Source organism: Argiope bruennichi, chromosome 2, assembly GCF_947563725.1.
Source record: "Argiope bruennichi chromosome 2, qqArgBrue1.1, whole genome shotgun sequence".
Classification (NCBI taxonomy): Eukaryota; Metazoa; Arthropoda; class Arachnida; order Araneae; family Araneidae; genus Argiope; species Argiope bruennichi.
Genome location: NC_079152.1, coordinates 12,230,228 through 12,252,753, shown reverse-complemented (window position 1 = coordinate 12,252,753; position 22,526 = coordinate 12,230,228). Strand labels below are relative to the sequence as shown.

The window sequence follows — 22,526 nt, the reverse complement described above, 5'->3', positions numbered from 1 at the left end:
ATGGTCAAAAATACTTTTTAAAAAGTCGTTTCCATTTTGATAAAATAAACGTTACTTGTAAAATAAAGTCTGGGGGAAAAAACGACCATTTTAGAAAAAAAACTTACGTTTCCTTAGGGCAAAAGGAATTCTCAAAAAAATAAGACAGAAAAAATTTTACCTCTTTACTTAGAAGTATCGTCTTTGGTAAAGAAACAGGATTTAATGGGAAAATAATCCTCGTGTTTTAAATGAAAAAGTTGCTCTCATTTTTCCCATTCTAATAAAAAATACAACTCCTCAAAAGTTTTCTCTCGAATAAATTTGTTTTTTTACTCCCACAGAGAAGTAAAATTAATCGAAAAAGAAAGTTTGCTTTTTCTTTTTACGTCTCGTTGTTGTAATCCAAATGTGGTTCAAAATAAAGAACAACCTGACTGTTTGAAAAAAAAAAAAAAAAAAAAAAGAAGAAGAAGAAAAAGAAATGGAAGCCGAAAAAATATGATGTAATGTTTAGAAGTTTTATAAAATGCTGATAATTTTAACTGAAAACAAACAGTAAAGTTATAAATTTTCCTGCTCAAAACGTTGTTTCGGAAAATAAATAATGTTTCAATTCTAATATTCAAATTAAAAAAAGGCGAGAAAATATTGCCATTTTTATAAAGTGAAATAAATATCAATAAAGAATTAATTCGATACATTTTTTTCCGTATGCTACATACTGGGTATCCATTAATCTGGGGGTCAGCTAACTTCAAAAGTATGTATGATAGAAATGTACCTATTTTCCCTTATAAAATTTTATATTTTACCAAAAAAATCATTCATAGTTAAACTTTTGCAGTCGGAAAGATAATTCGATGTATAATTATTCACTTAATACATGGATCTGTTTATTACACCAAAAAATAAATATACGCAAGTGCTTTAAGTTGAGTTTTCTGAAAAATGAATCTACGTCATTTTAACATTTTGTAGGTATTTTTAACAATTAAAATTTAAAAAATAAATAAAATGTCAGAAAGAGGCACCGTCTTGAATGGTGGCGGAGAGAAGACATTCGATTGCAAAGGATTAATGTTGTTTTATATTTTAATTGGAGAAGAAACTTTTTTTGGGAATCCAGAGAACAACGGCAAATAACGTATCCTTTACATATGTAAAATCATAAAATTGGCATAATTATTGAAAAAATTATTTTTTGATAAAACTATGTAAATACAAACACTAATGTTTCCAACATGAAGCAAATGTGTCACAAGTGACTTCCTAGATCGAAACAATTAAGCAAACCGAATAAAGTGTAAGTGTCTCAAAATAGGAAAATGTCTCTTCATGTCTTTATTCGCAGATTCGTTGTGTCTCAGTAATGATCAAAGTAATATAGTGCGAAATTGTTCAGATCAAATTTTAGTTATACATATATCTTTATATGTTGCACTAAAGAAACATGGGTACGAAAGGGAAAAGCAACGCTTACAAAAATTAATGTATGATATATAATCCAATAATAAAAATGATGGATTCAACAGTTCCACGAATGAATATGAACTCAAATGAATATACTTAAATATCTCAGATAAGCCAATGATAAGAAAAAAGAAAGAAGGAAAATGTGTAGTAAAAAAAATTATCAGCAAATTTTAAGTGATAGGTGGTGCTGTATCAGTTATGCATTTATTCATATTACCATTATAAACATTGCTGCGTTATGGATAAAAAAAAAGACTATGCCATTCATACAACCTAAACAAATATATTGCACGGAATACACACTTGCTTCACATGAATATTAGGATATTAAACATGAAATATGTTACTTGAGTAATTAAATTGATACACTTAACCTCTAGCTTACGGCTAGTACAACAGTTGTACCAGATTTTTTTTTTTTTTTTTTTTTTTTTTTACCTTTCCTTACGGCGCGGTACAACAGTTGTACCAGTAACGGGTTTGAATTTCGTTCCCCCACTTGAACTTTCCAGCTGAACCTTAATTGCCTCGTAAAATCGCTTCCCTTTTGTGTCGCACCCCTTTGGGTCAGGAGATTTCGTCCAGCAGTTGTTATTATCATTTGTTGGCGCTAGTGAGTCTTGTGAACCTTGCTTTGGCGGCATTTTTTTAAAGTAACATTCCTAAGAGGTATGGAATGAGTTTGCAAAGTTTTAATTGTGCGAAATACTCGTTGAAAACTTTCATCTTTCCCCCTGTTTCTTAATTTTTTTTTTAACTTTATACATTCCTGAATATTTTAACTTAATATAATTTTGTTGCTTTATAATAATATATGATTATAGGTGGGCTCATATTTGTCTAAATATTTGAACGAAGAATTTATTTAAAAGAATTCACTAATCATTTGAACAAAAAGAATTTCTGACGGAATAGTATTATGAAGGTAATCGGCAACCTAAACAAATTGTTACTTTTTCGCTCCCATTCGTCACAAATGATGCAGAAAAACTAAATGGAACCTCGGGTTTTTTTTTTTTTTTTTTTTTTTTCACTCTGTCATTATATTTTACATTGAAAAGTGACAAAACACTTTGTTTTGCCTTCATGCTTACCCCTTCTCCTTTTACTGGCGCCTTGGGCATATACACTTCCCAGTCACTAATATATTAGTCTAACACAGTATTAAAACAACCTACCGTTTTTTCCAGCTTTAAATTTTAATGCTTGAACTGGATATATTCCTGCTAAAAATACATTTTGGTTTTGATTTTTAAGTAATTTAAGTAAGCTGTCGGTTTCACCATTAATCTTCATAATTTATGAAATCGATTGATTTAATAATTTATAATTAATCATTCATTAAAAGTTATAATTCTACTTTTAAAATATTGAAGGAGGTTGTTAAACTCTATCAAAAATAATGATTAGTAGTTCTTCTATATCAGAAGAGAAATATTAAAATCTTTATACCTTTATTTCAATCCACTGAGGCAATTAATGTATTCCAGAAATATTTGTATTGAAATAAAATAAAGTAGCTGCATAAAAAAGACAGGAATTCTAGATTTAATTTTAAGCATTTCTGAAAGAAAATCTAAATGAGCTGCTAGTAAAACTTGTATTTAATAACGAATGCTGATCATTTAGAATGCCAGATATATTTTTTGAGTTTATTATTTTTTTTAAAGTTTTTTGTAAACTACTTTTCAACCTTATATTATCGCAATGTAATCTTATGTATCGAATTCTAAGTAAACCTTTTTAAAAATTAATTGTCTTAAATCTGGTGATTACCTACGTATTAGTAAATTTTTCTGCAGAAAAATAATTTTTTGTTATAATTCAAGTATTTATTGTCTGCAAAATTGAGCATAGTTTTCAAAAATACTACACTGCAATGAGTAATTAAAATTCTCAGCAAAAAAAAAAAAAAGTCACTATAAATGGTAAGAATCGACAATAGAATAGGAAAACGTTATTAGTAATTATATTAAAAACCGTTCAAACTATGTTAGGAATAAAAATTATATTCGTTTTCTATGGGAGCAATATAATATTATAAAATCATTTAAAGATGTTTTTAATTTACAAAACAGCAGATAATTGTTATCTGTGTGATGCAGGAAGAGATGTGAATACTTTTAAAAAGAAGATATTAACAATTAGGATCTTAATACATTATATATAAATCGTTACATTTTATTAAAATTGAGGAGTTAAAATTATAAAAATAAAATAAAATTCATAATGATGTACCCAAATGTTGTTAGCTAAATTGACAGCTTCAGTAATGCTTGAGAAATTGATTTCATTTTAAATATAATTGAAAATTTGTAAAATTATTGTTTAATGTACTAAACTATTCAGCAGATGTCGTATTTGCAATTTATATAGTATCATAATATTTAATGCAATATTTTCTCCTACAGAATTGCTGGAATACTTTTCAGGAAAAAAATAAATAAATAAAACTAAGATTAAAAGCCTTCTCTAGGGTTCGGACAAGGCGAAACCGCAAAAAAAAAAAAAAAAGCGGACGGAGGGGAACAGATGACCCACTAACTCTACGGGTGGTTGAAATCGAAGAGGTAATTTTCAACAAACGCCTTTAAAAGAAGGGGAAAGCATCTTCTAATTTCTCTCACTGAATGCCCGCATTCAAAGTAACTTTTTCGCATTTGGGTTGCCGAAGCCTAAAGATTAACGAACAGTTTGAATAACATATCTTTCGATAAAGATTTTTTTTTAAGTTCACACAACGAATACATTTTCTAATAACGACATCATAAAAAAACAGTATATATATAACTATATCTTACTGTTAATTGATGGCACCGCCGTAGAAGAGATGAACGGAAGGTAGGTTCAACAGCGAACTCCCTAGATGGAAAAAAGAGAACATAATTAGAAAAAAGAAAAAAACCCTTAAGAACAAAAGGTAAATGATAAATTTTTAAACATTTACAAAACCCCTTCTGGAACGAGATACTGAAAACTGAGCAAACAACAGTTTAGTATTTTATATAGTGAATTCTGACCTTGAATTTTTGAGGGCTTTTCTTTTCTTTTTATTTCAAAGAAAAAATAAAAATATTACGAGATTTAAAAAGTTCAGTTTAATTGTTTAGTTGGATTTAACTCATTTATGCTCCATTTTTAAGTAAGGCATGCGTTATTTTGAGACAAATCTTATAATTCTCAAAGTTGGCCAGATAATAAGGACAACACCCGAGTCGATAAACCTCTCCAAACTTCCGCGCCACACTTCATCTTCTTGTGCACAGCGACCACCCTGCCACTACTTAACGAAATAGTATCAACAGGATAAATAACAATTATCCATGATACACTAGTGGGAATACGTTTCCCAACGATTTCAAAGTTAGAAAAGAAGCATGTGCCATGCGGGTCTTCGTTTCGACTGAGTTAGGAACCTGCGATCCTCCTTCCTCAAAACCGAATTTATTTTAATTATATTTACATCTTATTTTGAAGTAACATTAGGGCTCATTCTGGATTTGCCTCTTAGTTGTTTTGAATAGAGGTCAGATGAAGAAAATAACAGTTAACACCTCTCGCAAAACTTACACACCACACCAGGAAATTTGACGCCGAAGAATTTAGCGTACGCCAGTCCTTATAAAGCAGCTCTTACAGTGGAATCGAGTTTCGAACCTGGTACTTTCCGGTCCCGAAAGCAATATTTTGTTCAAAATTTCATACTGGTTTCTAGAATAAAATCATATGCTAAATTTTGTTCCTCTAGCTCTTTTCGTTTTGGAATCATTATGTTCCTATGAAAAAAGGTGAACAGACATCCCGTTGACAGGTTTCGTTCAAAATTTGATAGAAATATGCAATTTTGATTTTAACACAAAAACCAATTTTCATCAATGTAGATCTTTATTTTTTTTTTAATTATGGAATTCATACACACACGTGCGAGCACGCAGTGACAGACAGACAAACAGAGAGAGAGAGAGAGAGAGAGATTTCTAAATGTTATTTTTCGTATTGAGAAGTAAATAAAAAGTGTTTCTTTATCAGCATCTTTTTATAGAATTTTTTAATGATCACAGCACTCTTTTTTTCACTTCGATTGTAGATTTTTTTTTTTATTGGCACTTCTTTCCAAGTAAAGAGCTCTTTAAAATTTTCAACATTGCAACACACGAAAAAAAACCTTTTGAAACAGATGCAAAGAAAAAAAATACTTTTCTCAAGATAATTCTTCCGTTTCTTTCCACAGCACGGAAATAGAAATAACAGATCCAACTCGCAGCTAAAAAGCAAATTGATTTTGTCCCAAAGTAAATAATTATTTTAGTTCAAATAATATAAGAGGAGTCCCCGCTAACTTAGCGCCCCGCTGCGCCACATAAATCAATGTAAAACAGCTTCGGAACAATTTAGCCTTCCTAGCAGAACATATATCCGAATCCCACACTCTTTTCTTTTAACTCGATGCGATGGCACACAGCTTTATCGAATTGCCAAGCATCCTTGCTTTGGCACGACACCAAACCAATTCATTTATTCTTATTATTATGCAGTTTCTTGCGTCGCGTTCATAAATTAAGAGACTAGAAAAAATAAGAAATGTATCCCAGAAAGGTTTTTAGAACTAATATGACTCTACAAATGCGTTGTGAAAACGGAAAAACTTTTTAATACAGATGAAAAAGACACGAGCTTATTTATGGCGCATTCTTTTTCCACTCGAGAAAAAAAAAACACATTCTAAAACTTAGAAATAAGGTTTTCTTCATTACTTTTAGAGAATTGTAGGCATTATTCATCACAGTAATGAACTAAAAAATATTCTGTCAGTTTATATAATCTTGGTAAAATTTAATTCAAAAAATGTTTTTTAAAGTATTTTTCACTTTCTCTTATACGATATATGAAGTATTGAAATGGTCAAAAACTTCAAACTTGAGATTTTGACCAAAATTTACATTTCTGACCCCCTGGAGCCTGAAAAGCACATTTTCGGTTTTACATTTGATTGTGAAAACATCAACTGAAAAACGCTTTAAGCTAGGAGGAAATCGAAATTTAATATGCAGTTTTTGTACCAAATTTGTAGATTTTATTGAATTTTGAACGAACTCCATTCTGAGCCTGTCTGGCTGTCTGAATATGAGGGAACATATTAACAACAAACAGTAAAAAGTTATGTTTTGGATAAGATTTAGAACACAGATTTAGTATGCAATAGAGTGGATCCGTATGTAATTTTAAATTAAATTTATCAACAGTTTCAGAGTCTGCCAATCTGTACATTAACACTCGTAAACGCGATAAAAAATGCAACTGCTTTCAAAAATGAAATTTGGTGCACAATTTCAGCATCTAAAGCATAAACTTTTATTTATTCTGGATTAATTCCTTCAAAGGGTTGGTCATCTTTCGATCTGTATATTTTCATGTATGCAAAAATGATAACTCAAAAGCGGAATTACTAGTGAAATTAATTATTTGATCTTATTTAAAACTTCAATTCTATATTAAATTTTAGTTTCAACACAACTAGAAAATGGCGGACAAAATGTAAACCCGCCTTTCTTCATTATAGTACGAAGCATAAAATGCTCATCTACTGTATTCTGAAAACAAAAACCTGAACAAAAGTGGCATTCACGGGTCCAGGGTCGCATTTTGAGCGCAAAGTGCACTTTCCACAAATACAGGAAAGAGCACTTTTATTACAAAGTATGGAAGAAAGCTTTAGGGAGACTACTTCCGATGGTTTAGTGTCCATTTTCCGTAATTCGCTCATAAATACACTGTGCATAATATAAGCAGTGTTGGATTTCCAACTAAATAGATTAGGAGCTGTCTAGGGCTCAGAGAGATTAAATGGCAAGTAGATTAAATCTAGGTATCTAGGCAGGATTAAATGTATAATTATCCTGTTGCAAGATCTGCAGGTTAAATATTAGAACTATGCTGTCTGTTTATACTGAATTATTAAAATCATTATTAATAAACAATTATGTAACATTGAAATATTAATCATTCAGTGAACTAATTATGTTAGAATATTTCATTTGACAAATCTTAGAAATTTGTTACATTTTATTATTTTCTCATATTATAATGCTGATATATATATATATATATATATATATATATATATATTGCAAATAGGAATTTCATTGGGTAATAATTATAATTTATTTTTCATGTTTTATTGCTTTAAGTTTTATAAAAATGTGTTTAAATAAAATATTTAAAAAATAAAATTAAATAAAAACGCATAACCTTTAGATAATTTATTAGAATAAATTATTAACAGGTTGATTAAGTTAAAATCTACCGAATCTATCTTAATCTACCGAAATGCGAGATTAAATTTATCAGTTATAACAAGAAGGACATCTAAAATTGCAGTCTATGTCAGCAAAATGCTTAAATCCATCTCAGGATATTAGCACCTTCAGAGAGTATCATATCTCCCTTTGGAAATAATTTGTTCATAATAAATATTGACTCAATTTAATTCATAACTTGTTCTTTGATGTTCAAGGCTTCCTTTAAAGAGTATATTTTGGTAACTAATTGTGGCACACAATAAAAATCATGTTATGTTACTATGTTTAACTTTTCCATTTAACGCATACATGATCCTTCTTGAAAGAATCAAGTCCCATGACGTCATAGTGTCATGAAATAGTGAGTCCGTGTCTGAGTAATTTATTTGAAATCGCATCCTTCTTTTTTGGTAATGTAAATTCACTTTCTGAATGCAAACTTCTCTGATAACTGACAGAGTCCTTCTTCATTAAATTTCAATCAGGAAAGAAAATCCTACGATTAATTCTTTCACTACCAATCCGGCCATACAAATTTTACTCTGGTCGATCTGTTCTGTTTCAAACAAGAGATGCAGGAAGCAAAGCGCGAACATTTGTGGTGATAACACATTTTACATCCTGCACCCATGGTTTGAAACAGAAACTGGCCATCTGGAATAGAATTTGCACGGCCGATTGGGCTGGATCGATAGTGAAAGGGCTGAATGTTTTATGAAGTAGAGGAAATATATTGAATTTCATTATATTAATAAAAATCAATTGGTGAAAATTATGCGCAAAATATTCTTTAAAAATTGTTAAAAAAAATTCCAGAAAAATTTGCATGGCAATTTATTTGCCATTCTTAAAATATATTTAAGTTTTAAAAAAGGAAAAAATCATTTTCACGCAAAAAATAATCTTAGTACTTACTGCGGAAAAAAAATTCAAATACCTATTTTTAATTAATAAAAATTTCAAAAAATAATTACTCGTAAGTACACGTTCCCATCTTCCCAAAGTATATTTGTGCTAAATTTGACGGCTAAAGATCAAATGACATATCCTGTAAAGCGTTAAGACACACACACATATATACTTTATTATTAGTAAATATATAATAATAAGCATAAGTACCGAATGCTGAGGTATCAAACATACGTGTATTCCATTCTTCACCACAAAAAATGAAAACATAAAAATTAATCTTAATAACATATAGCTAAAGTTAAATAGTTAACACTAAAGAGTTAATAAATAAATAAAAGTTATAAATTATATTTGCCATTTGGACAGTGATGAAATAAAATTACACTGAGAAAATATTTTGAATAAACAAGACAGTCATCAACGTACATAATTATGACTGTACAAAAAAATTATTTTCATAATTTAAACATATTAAATGCAAACTGTTATGTTTAATCAAACTGGTATGTTATGTTTAATCTATCTCGGCTGTGTTGAGTTTTTAAGTAGCGCACCTGGATGCTTGAACCATTATATGCTTTCATAAAATTGTTTTTCAAAACTGAGTAATACTTTAGTTTACCTTTATATAAATACACCTACTTTATGATTTAAAAATATTTGCATAATATAAAAATATCATTATTCTAGAGCGCGACGTCAATAAGAATAGAAAGAATTTTTTTTTATGAATATTCTTATTTCAAGGTATAACGATTGAATAATAAAGAGCTAGTCTAAATATTAAAAACATCGGAGCTTAAGGGCTTATTCATTCCATCCTATGCTCTTTGTAAAACTCGGCATTAAGAGTTTATTCGTAAGTAATTGTCATTTGCATATGCATATCAAGAAGATGATAAAAGATAAAAATTGAATATAGCAAACCAATAACTATTAAGCTATACCAAATTAGAAAACACATTTAAGGTTAATTATGATGTACAAATCACTAAATGCTACTGAAGATTTATAAATAAATAGCATTCATATGAAAATTGATTCTACAAACCAGCGGGGGTAGTTTCCTCAAAACGTTCTCGCATAATCTTTAATAAACTTATGCTGGAGAACGACTTACATGGCAGTGGCGTACAATAGTTAAGACACATGAACCTTTTTCGTGATTTTAGGATTTTGACAAAATCTGTCTTGTGATTCTTGGCGAGTTATTTGGCGATTCATTCCAGACATGCAGTTAATAGTGTCCTTGTGTTTTAGACATGTTTTTCCCGACCGAATGACACAAAAATATACTCGTAGTTACAAAATCCTATATCAAATTTTATATACTTAAGTCATTGCGTTTTAAATGATCGCGTTTACATATTTATGAAAGCACAGAACGTCTGAAACGTTGAGATTGATTCTTCATCATATCGAGTTTGAATTTTTGACGCTTGCTTTATTTTCTCTATACTACGTACACGAGAAAGTAAAAAAGAGCTAATAAAAGTAATCATTTGTTATGCAAAGTATGTATTAAAATATTTGTAAAACCACAAATATTTTAATTTCCCATTTCAAATTGGATACCATTTCCGGAAATAGCTATCTTAACCTTTTCCACTCGGAAAAATAATGCAATGCATAATTATTCACTTCATTTAAAGACTTGTTTATTGCTCCGAAAAATAAATATAAATAATTGTTTTAAGTTGAATTCTCATGTTTAATTAATCTGCATCTTCTTATTACTCTGCAGATATTTTTAACGATCAAAATTAAATAAATAAAAACATCAAAATTATGTACCGTCTTGAATGGTCTCTGAGTGAAAGTCACAATCCAAGTGAAAAGAGTTAATATAATCTTATGATTTTTTTTCTGCTTGAGGTCAGTGTTTATTATAAATTAATGAGCAAAAATTAGTTTAAATTAAGATATTCACACATGGACATAAAATATTATTTTCGAGGTCAATTTCTACCACCAGTACAAGCAACGACACCATCCAATCCATTTACTTGTTTCGCGTTTACAAACATGATTATGTTTATTTCCCGCACCACTTATATCAAAAGATTCAATACTTTGTGGTTCAGTTTTTGAACCACATAATGAAGAAAGTATATTTTTAAGTTTTAATTCATTGAGTGATTTAAAATCAATAAAAGCATTAGTTAAAATTTTAATTAATACTTTGAAGTGATTGAGGAAATGAACCACCGAGCTTGAAAGACTTAATCCTCGATAATTTCAATATACGTACAAATTGCGAGATTCAAATCTCTAATCAAGTTTGAATTAATAAAAATGCCAAGCCCTCTCGTGAACTTCCAGATTCAATTAACGATACGAAATAGAAAATCGCATTCTATGCTGTTCATTCCAATAAAGATTCAATTTAAAAGAACCGATACAAACTCTCAGCAGATTCCGACTACAGTTTTCAAGATTCTGGAACGTTTAAACCTCCACTTAGACGATACCATAATTACAGAGTCAAGAGTTCTTCATTCTTGTTTTAAACGCTCTTGAAGACCAAAAATAAAATGGTGGCTAATATACCATGAAGTCGACTTCTCATCGTTTTGCTCTGTTCATTAGGCAGCAATGAATAAAAACGCGCCTCGGAGGTATGCAGAAAAATGCGCCAACGACCTTGGCGAGAGAAAGATTCATTAAGAGAGATAATTGTTTCAGCCAAACTAGTTTAATATAGCCAAATTAAATCACTTTAGAAATTCAAAAAGAATTACTAATGCTGTCAAGATGTTCCAGTCGGTAACAAAGTAGCAACTCGGAGAAAAGACTAATGGTCTGGGTGCAACCTGTTTTTTCGCTGTGATAAGAGATATGAATAAGATAGTCATTAGTTGCAGCTCAAAATCTCTCTTTGGATTTAATCCGAGCATTCATTTCATAAAATGATTTTTAAATGCGACTTCATTATGCAATTAAACAGCGAATATCTTAACCTCTGGCTCTAATTGCAAACAAAATAGAATTATTTTTATCAAGAGTTAAAACTGAAATGCCGAATGTTACTTTTAAAGTATTCGACTATATTAGGTGACTAATTTTTTTAATGATGCTTAAACATTTTTTATTGCACCAGATAGCTAAAACAGACTTGAAAGATCAATACCAGAAGCAAAAAGACACTTATTGACTTTAGTTTTTGATAAAATTGGTTATTCAATAATTAACAAAATGTTCAGTATTAGGATAAAAAGAGGAAGTTCAAAAATAATGGAAATATTTAATTTTTATTTCACCTATAAATAACTCAAACTACATAAAATATAACAGGCCACAAGATGAAAAATTTAATATATAAAAATTTTATGGGTATTTGAAATTCCGTTAATAAAAAATTTGTCTATCATTTGAAATTCCGTTAGTTTGTAAAAATTTGTCTATATTTTGAACTTAAAATGTCTGTGAAGCATGTCTAAATAAAACTATCTGAAAATCCGTGGTATATTTCCCTTCAAATATTTTGAATATATGCATACCAAATTTCGTGAGATTTTATTGAATAGATTTTGAAATATCGGGTTTTCCATGAATCAATCGCAGTGAAATATTCATCTTTCAAAATATGCTTTTAAATATTGTACTTGATATTTAGGTTCATCTAAATTCACTGGAAACAAATGTAGTTTTCTAACTCTTTTAACAAAAATGACAAAAATAAGCAAACTAAGACTGAATGACTAGAAATTTAATATAAATATATTAAATATTATTTTGGAGAGTTTTAAAGTAAAAATAAAACAAATCACGCATTTTCTGTTAAAAATATCACCGTTTCTGATTTCACTTTTACTTGTTGTGCATTATTCAAACTACTCTATTTATAGTTTTATCTTACATGTATTAAAAACAGTCTGTTATTGAATCTACGAAGTTTGGACTTTATTTTCAGATCATAAAAAAATTCACATTTTTCTGAAAAAAGGTATCTTTACAACCTAGTCGGATATCTTGAAACATATCCAGTTTTATTTTTCAAAATATAATGAGAATAAGACTGAAGCTTTAATGCTTTTTGTTGCCAAATATACTTAAGGAATATATTATAAAATCAATTTAAAGCATGTGCATGGCAGCATATATGCTAATGGAAAAAGAATAAAAAATCCGATACTTTTTAGTTGCGACTGCAGGCTCTTTTTGATTTGTTTTCACGATAGAGAAGAACAAATTTTATTTGCGACGTTGAATTAAAAGCTACTTGAAAAATAAGACACTTGAATCTAGAATTATCACGACTCACGAATAAAAACCTAATGTAGTCGACTGACAACAAGATGTTTTTAGCTTATATTATACTTAAAAATATGTTTTTAAAGCATATTTTCCTGATTTATTATTCAAGAACAACAAAAAAACATTTTTAAAACTTTTGACATTAATAGTTCAGGTAATGATATTGACAGAAGTCAGAATTTTCCCAAGGACAAAATCTGACACTAATATTAATGAGTTTTTAATGCGTTGCTACCTAATCTCAGAGCTTTCTCTTTTGCCATTACCTACACATAATTTCATTTAATAATGTTTTGATATAAACAATTGCATGTTATTGATTTTATGAAAAGTTACCAATCTTTGTTATGCACGCACTTTTTTCCTTCTTTACATAAAGATTCATCTTATTAACTTTTCTTCAAAATCAAACCGATATAAACTGAAAAAAAGGAGAAACTTGAATCAAATGTTTAACTTTATTTTAATTTATATATAACACTCAATAAGCAACTGAGATATAATTATCTAAAAAATAGAGATACGAGCCGATACTTCGATGAAAGAAGTTGATAAAGTAATTAAAACCAAAATTAAATACTTCATACATTCTATTCCTTATTACTCTTTATAAAGATATGAACAATTAAAGGATATTAGAATCTCAAGCGCCGGCATCCTGGCATAGGGGTAGCGCGTCTTCTCCGTTATCTGGCAGTCCTGGGTTCGAATACCGGTTAGAGCATAGTTGTTCTCTATCTGTTCTGTCTGTCAGGTTCAGGTGTGAGAATGTGCCCACCTGAATGTGTGTAAAAAGAGGTTCTGCAAGCGAATGTGATGCGTGAGTAACTAAGACGTACTCTTTGCCCTAGTTGGCGCAACTAAAACAAGAGACGCTTCCTTGGCTTAAAATTGCCGACTTCGTCAGCGAGCTTGTCCATGGCAAGTGCCATTATAAAGAATAACAACAACAATAAGAATATCAAGCAAATTTGACTTAGAACTGCAGCTGCGTATCTGTTGCAATTTGTCTACAGAAGATTACATATCGAATTTCCCTGATTTGTTATTGCATTTATGAGACATTGAGCTTGCATGCATGCGAAAGTACAGCGCGACAGACATTCAACCTTTGGACAGTTTTCGGTTCCAAATTTCATCCGGGTATATACTTTAGACACAAAACCTGCATACTAAATTTTATCTCTTTAGCGCGTTATGTTTTCAAGTGATTGAATTCACTTGAACAGCCAGACAGACTTCCATTTAATAGATTTCGTTCAAAATTTGTTAGAAATCTACACATTCGTCGTAAGTCCATAACCAAATTCCATTAGTCTAGCACAAAATGTTTGAGTTATTATGTTCACAGATGGATATAATATCAAAAATGCTCGCCCTCCGGAAAGTCCGAAACGTACAGATTCTTGATTACGAACGATTTTTCTTTAGCTGTGTTTGTAGAAAGTAATTAATAGATGACAAGAAATTAACCATACAGAATTAATAATACTTAATTTTTATTTAATAAATAATACTAAAGTTAAAATGGTTAGTGGTTAATGGTTAGTTATAAAATAACTAACCATTTCCTCTTATAGTCGTCCATCTTTTATCTGAAATCGATAAATGAAGATTTTTAATGTTTTCACAATTTTTAAATTATATATAAATATTTTTAATTAGTATAAATGTATCAGTAAAATAATTTCGTTTAAAGCGTATCCATTTATACTCCTAATACAAACCGTGTATGATACATCTGAATGCAGATCACAAAATATTGTTCTATCTTTCTAGATACTTCATTTTTCGCATATATCGGCGTATACAGAAAATTAGCTTTCATAATATCCTACAGTAAAATCTAGGGATATTAACACTTTTTTTATGATATTTTCCTGTTACTTATCTTAATATATTCAACTGAAAGAGATATTTGACATTTTCTGTTTTACAACTCAACACTTGATGCTTTGAAATCACCTTTAAAATTCTATCCTACTGTTATTGTCAAGAATTTCTGATCTCCCCAATTTTTAATGCGCAGAACAGACTGTTTAGTGTGCAATGCTGGTCGGAAAAATAAGTGGACAGCCTATTTTCGTAGAGTTATATCTATGAAATAGAACAAACGTGTCATATATAATACAGCCATTTTTTCAAGGTCTAGATAAGGCATTTTCGAAACCAAACACAATTATTAAAAGTTGTTGCTACTGGCGATATGCGAGGATCGAACTCGCAACCTTTGGGTTCGTAGCCGAGTAACAAGACCACTAGACAAAAGAAATTTCTCATGTCTCGTAGCTGTTATCTGGCTTATAAAGCGTCACCACATTACTCCCCCTTCAGTGCGTCGGAGGTGAGACGAACGATATTTTGCCCGGTTTTTGCTGTTATTAGTGGTGATATATTGGCTGTTGCGCCTTATCCATTTTTTTTAATTGGCTGATTATTTATCAGCTTCATTTTATTTATTGGCCGATTGTTTATCAGCTTCATTTTTTTTTATTGGCTGATTATTTATCAGCTTTGATTTTATTTATTTCTGGTAGAGGGCGCTACAACAGTTGTATGAAGGTTTTTTGCGTATCACGTCATCGGGTCACCAATGTTACTACTGGCGATATGCGAGGATCGAACTCGCAACCTTTGGGTTCGTAGCCGAGTAACAAGACCACTAGACAAAAGAAATTTCTCATGTCTCGTAGCTGTTATCTGGCTTATAAAGCGTCACCACAAAGTGATTTTATAAAAAAACTCATATGTCACCAGAATGGGAATTCATTTAAATCATGAATTTGAAATTAAAATAATCAGAAGGTTGTCGTTAGATTAACAGACACGTATGGAGAATTCTGAATTTGTGAGATTCAGAACTCCATACCTTTCGAATGATTTTTTTTAAAAATAATAATAATAACTGTCTTTAAGAAGAGCAGTAAAGAATATGATATTTATCAAGGTCTCGCCAAGATTTTTTTTTCTTCTTTAACGTAGATTAGGAAAAATGAAGGACACATTTATATTTTCATTTACGCTTTAAACTTACTAATATTGTGCATCGAACTCAAATTCAAGCTCAATAGTGTCCGTCCATTAGTAATGCAGAGATGCAGATCCTCTTAGAAATCATATTTAAAGTTTGTTTTCCCATTTTAAATCTGATCGGTTTATTTTCGCACATTAAAAGCTCATGAATAACGGAAATGAAAAAAAAAAATAATACTAATAAGGAAAGAGATAAAAATGAATCAATAGAATAATGAAACTGAAGTTATGGCTTCCTTTGGGACCAGTCCCAGGAAATATCAACCTTCACTCACTGCGCAGTAGCCGAGAGCGAAAATGAAAGATTTATTCTCTTGTGTTTAGTTGTGGCATGGGCTGCTCTTAATGCAGACTAGATTTGGCGTACTGCCAAATGTGGTTTATTATATATATATATATATATATATATCGGCGATTCATCTATACACGGTTCCTTTTTTTTTTTTTTTGTTCCCTTGATTTATTTCTTTTTGCTTTTCCTCTTTAAATACCATTTGATTTCTATTTATATATCGTTTCGAAAGAAACATCTATTTTAATAAATTTTCGTTTTCTTTAATTAGAAGTCTATAAACAAAAAATAATACGATTTTTCAATTTATATGGCATTTAAAAAGTATCAATTAAAAACACCGAATTATTCGACCCTACTTCCTCGTATTAGTATATTAATCGTTAAAAAAATTCGAAGTCGAGATTTTGATGTTTCTGAGATTTACGAGGTCGAAAAATAAATTTTTGAACGTGTCTTTACCGGTGTACCGCCGTTATTAGCACCCTCTATATTCATCAATCTTACAGTATCGGAAAACATTCCCTTAAACGAATTTCATTCAACCTTTGAGTGAAGTCTGCAAATTCGTTGTAATGACCACAAGCTGAATTTCATGCTCTAGTTCGAATTTATTTTTGAATTACTGCACTCACAGGCGTGTGCCAGAAAGTAAAAATTTTGATATTTTTCTTTTTACTGGGGATTCTATTAATATAATTTTGATATTAGAGTAAATTATAGATTTCCATATAATGGACTCTACTTCGAGGATATGACACTGATATTCGTTTTCAGCCTTATTTCATACAACAGGAAACCAATGAAACGAGTTATGATCATTTTGAAGCAATAAATTTAATAATACCTTATTCTGCACTTTTATTAATGTTTTGTTTTAATAATATTTTAAATTTTTGGAAGTGGATCGTTTTTATTTAATCTTTATTTTGTAATAATTTACTGCACATATTATAAATTCATGAAAAACTTTTAGTTCATATTCACTTCTAGATGGCGCCATGCGTGTGTAGCAAAAATTTAATAAAATTAATTCCTTCATCGATAAGTTTTGAAGAATTAAAATAATTTACGATCATTTACTCTAAAAGATGTGTACAAAAGAAATTTCAAAAAATTATCTCATCCGAAAGAGAATGAATAGTCATTTACAAAATTATATTTTCAAACATAACACAAATATATAGTACAACTGGGAAAAAAATTTTGGCAACGAAATTTGTATTTTTATTTTTTTATTTTCATACTACTATCTTACTAAAATAAAAACAGTTGAAAGAACTGTTACAAAATACCAAGAATGCACTGAGTAAGTATGATATATTGCTAACTTTTTCTTGTTGTTATTTCAAAAACTAAATTGTTTTTAGGTCGTAAAGATATACCCCACCATTTAGTTTACATCACAGCACCAAAAAATGAAAGATGCTAATGTAAATTCAAATAACACTTTCCACACGAGAGTTTCTTTTAAACAATAAATCGAGAATTTGTTTTCAACGAAACATTTTATGTCTATGAAAAACTGTTTCCTAGACGTTTTTATGCTTGAATACATTTTGAATATTCCGTTCGCTTCTTCTTTGTTTTATTAACCCAAACATTTTATATTTAGTTTTATTGCCTTAAACCCCTTGCCAGAAATTTATATATTATTATTGATATTATAAGAATTTCTGTCGTTTTTCTTAGTTTTCACAGTATTTTTTCAAGCAATTAAAGAAAATAGGACCTATTTTATTAAAGAATGTTTTTTTATTTATTTTTTGAATAACTCTAGCTGCCTTTGGCGACCAGCATGTACACAAAGAATATCGGTTGTCCTGATCGTTTAACATTTACATAGGAGATTATAAAAAAAAAAAAAATTCAACTTGCCATTATAAACCAGCAGGATTGTCCCTCCAAAACTTTCTCGCACTTTAATGAACTTGTAATCCTAGAGAATACCTTACATGGCACTGGTGTACAATAGTTACGAAACATTAACTTTTGTCGTGAATTTATCATTTTGGTCGAAACTTTTGTGTCATCCTTGTCAAGCTTTTTGGAAATTAATCCCTGGCATACTGTTAATGGCATCCCAAAATTAATTAATTAATTAATTGAATTTGTGTTTTAGACGCGTTTTTCCCTACCGAATGAAACAAAAATATGACACAAAATTACACTTGTAGTCACAAAATCCCTTATCAAATTTGATACATTTAAGTCTTTGCGACTTTGAGTTATCGCGTTTTTACATATTTCTAAAAGTATAAACCAACAAACGATCAATCCCTAGTTGAATTTGGCTCAAAATATTATATATGTCTAGACTATAGATGATAATTCTGTGCACATAATTTTATGTTTCTATTTCCTTCGTTTTGTAATTATCGTGTTAATTTATATTCGAACTGCTGCTCAGACTTTCTCTGCTGGAATTTTTCTAAAACTTTTATAGAAATCTACTGATTAAATATAAAGACAGTGTACCAAATTTCAGTTGTCTAACTCAAACCGTTTGAGTTATCTTTGTCAGACAGACAGATGGACATTTTCCAAAAAAAGTGTTTTGCGAACTTAGGGGAAGTTTAAAACGTAAAAATTCATCAAAATCTGAAGGTCGGTTTTTTTTTTTTTTTTTTTTTTTTTTTTTTTTTTACGATTATCATAATTTTTCTTTACTACATGTACGAGAAAGTAAAAATGTGAGTTTTATAGAAACACTCTACAGTGAGTTACTGCTCGTGCAAATTAAAAAGTGTATATTTAAAGAAATAATACTAAATCCTGAAAATCATAATTCTTATTCAAAATCTAGAAGAAGTAATTTTTTTAATCTTAATATTGGCAACGGGTTGAATGGTTTGATGGAAGAATGAAATTTAGATATCCTTATAACAACAAAAACATCGCTAAAGATTTTATATCAAATTGAATTAAAAGAAGTGTATAGAAAAGAATTTAGGGAAATACTTTAAAAATAATTTTATGAGTTTAAAGATATGTAAAAATCATTTTTTATATAAAAAAAAATATTTTTAGACAATATAACTGAAAACATAAAAAAAACTCTGACAATTTAATACTCTTTAGGTTTTCCAGATAATTCAATTTAAAACAGTTATATAAATTTATTTTCGGGATCAATGATCAAGTGCATGTATTGGATGAATATTTATGCATTGAATTACTCAATAATAATCATGTTATAGGACACACATAATGAATAGATTAGAAGCAAGTCTATTTAAATAACATGATTTTAATGTCTGCCACAATGTAATGATTACAATGTTTGGCGGGGAGGGAGTTAATCACGGAGACCAAGTTATGAATAAATTAAATAAAAGTAAATACGATCAGCATTCCTCGAATTGCTGGTTGCCCAAGTGGGCTAGTTTTAAAAAAAATATGTAAACATTTGATTTTATTCGCTATTTGATTAGTAGATAGCGAGTCACCTGACCCTTGACATTTGAGATGCGTTTTACAATATTGTTTGAAATATTTAAAAAGTATTATTACGTCATAGTAAATATTTATGTTGTACTTAACAGAGAAATGCTGAAAAAAAGGAAAAGTGAAGCTTCGATTTACACCGAATTTACAGTAAAAGTGTTTGAAACAATATTTTTTGTTAATTCTGCTTTTAGACACACCATTGGTGGCAACACTAATGAATAACTCTCAGGTTCGTTTACCTTTTTCGAATAATATAAATTTTTTGAATGTCCATTAGCAATCGTCTGAATACATAAACAATACACTGTTAGCCTTGTTTTTTTTTTCAAAAAGTAATGGGGCGTCCAGCGATATAAAATTAAAAAAAAATGCATAGAAAGAACGAACGGGCATTTGCCACTTTGAAAAGAAAAGCAGATCCTGAAGCTGCAACGTTGGCTGCAAAACATGAAAAATTGAATAAGGTTTAGATATTGGAGATACAATCAAAGAATTTTCTTACTATGAGCATTCTCATGTCGGCATTGAGTTTTGAATTAGAATTAGAAAGCTTAAGTTTTAGCGTTGACAAAATTGTAGAGGTTTAAAAATTTGCTAACTTAAAATTGACGAACATCTGGAACAATATCAAGCAACATCGGGGTTGGCGATCGAAAGCTAGCAAAACGCGAAGCTCCTTAATTTAATAATAAAAAAATAAATAAAAACTCTGAACATATCTTGGAGAAAGAAAGGAATTTCGATTTCGTCTTTTGAAGAATATATTTTCAAGCACTGCTGGTCTTCTAGTGCATGATCTATTACTGAATCTAAATTTCGCTTCAACTCTATTGAGTGTACTTACATCAAGGAAGAAAATTATTAATTGGATACAGAGAACAGCAGAAGTATGTTAATTGAAAAATCCTCATGTGAAAAATGAGCATTTTTCAATTAAAATACCGCTGCAACTACCATTTAAAGCAACGGCGCGTCCCACTCTTCGTTATTTCCAAATATTCAATATTATTAACACGTGTTTGATAATTATTAGGCGCTGATGTACTAATATAGATAATTACCTAAATATTTAAACATCAATTAAATTTTTTGGATCCTAATCGTAGAATAAATATGTCCCGTCTTACCATCCCACATAATTACAAAGGCTCTAATTAAGTACCTTTAATAATGTATTAACGATGTTAATGACACTTATAATTAATGCTAGCATCTTAGACTCAGTGCGAAGATTTAAAAGAAATGGAGTACACGAGGGTCGTAACTTCTAATGTTATTTCCTAGCGTTTTGTTATTTACAGGATTCAGAAGCAAGATTTTGTCCCCAAATGGCCAGATTCATTTTTTTGTGCGTATGTTTTGTTATTTTCACAAAACATCAATCGATGAACAAACATACACTTCTCTCTGTCTTTCATGTGTACTACACAGGTCCTTTCTTTAATTCCTTCTTCCGTAGCGTGGGAAAATAAAGTAAAGGGAATTTTTAGATCACTTGCTGGCAATAATTAAATTTTAAAAAATGAGATTTGAATCAGTAAATAAGAGAAAAAAAAGTATAAAATATGAAATAATTTAAGATAAAAAAAATAGGAGATTAATTAAAAATTAAATAAATATCACAGATTATACATATATGGCTATTGATGTTGCTAACTATTCCGAAACTTAAATGCCTTTTTAATAAAGACCCAGCCTGAATGGTCTCCCAAAAACTTTCTCGCATACTCCCTAATGTAGGTATTAATAATCCCCTACCTATGTATAAAACTGTGGACCTCGGCTGTGGTAGTGAATGTCAAAGTGTTCAGATTTTTATTTTCAGAGTCCCACAAATAAGAGCTGCAAGCCCTGAATAAAAAAAAAAATAAAAAAAAATGTCATTTGCATACTAATATCGCATTAACAGACAACAGTTATAAAATAACGATCTTTGATGAGAATCTAGTGTGTGATCTTTGGCAATTAATCGCTGACATGCAGTTAATACACAAGTGCCGGAAAATAGAATTTAAAAGCCTATTTTTCCAACTCACTGAAACAAAAATTTAACACGAAATAATAATTGTATTCACAGCATGCAATCCAAATTTCACATATTTAAGTCATTGTATTTTCAGGTTAGTGTGTTCACAAACAGGCGGAAATACTGACCAAACAGACGGTCATCCCTTCAACAGATTTAATGGATTTAAACTTTAGATGGTAAATCGGTGTAAAAATGTTATCTGTGACGATTTTTGTTTTGTAGTTAATTATATGTAGTACTAGAGATTGTTTTTTTAGAGAGATTTTTCTAGTAGAGATTGTTTGCTTGAAGATGCCTCACAACATTAAAGATCAGCTTGCATTTGGACGAGAAATAAAGTTTTAACTTCGATTTCTATTCCAAACAAGTGGAAGACTTATTATTGCAATCAAATAATTTCCAACATTTCGAATTTTTCCTATTATAGAATCTGTATTATGAACAGATCAAAGCTGTTCATAATACAGATTCTATAATAGGGATCAAAGATCAATTTCAAGTATTATCTCTATAGGGAGAAATTCTCAGTAGAGTTCCTATATCGATTTCGCCAATTTTTATTTTACACTGAAAGCGCATGAATCCTAGATAGGAAATCAATCTTTGTTTGCCCCCACTTTCTCCTATTACAAACACGCATTGCAAAATAATTCAAATCTCAATAAATAAAATGATTTCAACATTTTGCAAGAATAACTAAAAATTCAGAACTATCTATCATTATTTCACTGTTCCTTGATTTGATAAGTTTTATTTCAACAAAATTAGGCAACACGATTGAAGTAATACAATCGGCATG

General features: G+C 29.8%; 1 protein-coding gene across 1 annotated transcript in view; it reads right to left on the bottom strand.

Moving 5' to 3' along the window:
- Positions 1-22,526, bottom strand: part of LOC129957483 (ADAMTS-like protein 5) — a 314,328-nt gene that overhangs the window by 192,107 nt on the left and 99,695 nt on the right. Inside the window, exon 2 of the mRNA XM_056069826.1 lies at positions 4,257-4,317. The gene's annotated coding sequence lies outside the window, so the exon portion shown is untranslated. The remainder of the gene's footprint in view (positions 1-4,256; positions 4,318-22,526) is intronic.